The sequence below is a fragment of the Mandrillus leucophaeus genome, unplaced genomic scaffold, assembly GCF_000951045.1.
Source record: "Mandrillus leucophaeus isolate KB7577 unplaced genomic scaffold, Mleu.le_1.0 Scaffold302, whole genome shotgun sequence".
Taxonomy (NCBI): Eukaryota; Metazoa; Chordata; class Mammalia; order Primates; family Cercopithecidae; genus Mandrillus; species Mandrillus leucophaeus.
The window spans coordinates 2,345,330-2,346,043 of NW_012103166.1; positions in this window are offsets into that span (position 1 = coordinate 2,345,330).

Below are 714 nucleotides of genomic sequence, written 5' to 3' on the forward strand. Positions count from 1 at the left end.
ACAAACAAAAAACAGATATTGCTGCAAAATAAAAGGGAATTTCAGAATAATTTAAGAATATTTTATCAGTGTGAGGGAAAAAAATCCGTTAGCTTTTCCAGGATAAATGAAATTGCGTGATGATAGTTAAGATATGAGGATGAAAACATACCAACTAATTAATTTTTTTTTTTATTTGGAAGACTAACAAGGACTCTAAGATAACTGAGACCTCCCTTTATCTGGAAGCTTTCTGAGTAGGCTTTCAGATTTAACAAATGAAAAATACAGGGTGTCCAGTTAAATTCAAATTTCAGATAAACAATGAATTGCCAAGAATGTACATATAGTAATAGTTACTTGTTGTTTTTGGAAATCCAAATTTGACTGAGTGCTGTGCATTTTACCTGCCAATCCTATGCCCCAGGATACCCAATGGTTCTCCTTCTTAGCCATTAAAAGTCCCCTGAAGCCTTTGGTCCTCCTTACTCTATTAGCATGGTCAGTTCTCTTACTAAAATAGAAAGTAGTTCCATTGCCAGCACTATTTTGATCCTAATTAGGCTAGCAGAAATGGGGATAGGTAGCTAGTTCTTTCCATTTAGTATAACACCTTCAGAATTTGTTGTTGTTGTTGTTACTAAAGTGACTTTCTTATATTTTTACCTCTTTTATTATAGGAACAGGTTACTAGGACCTTATTCACTGATGCCATTACACAGTATCATGGCAAAG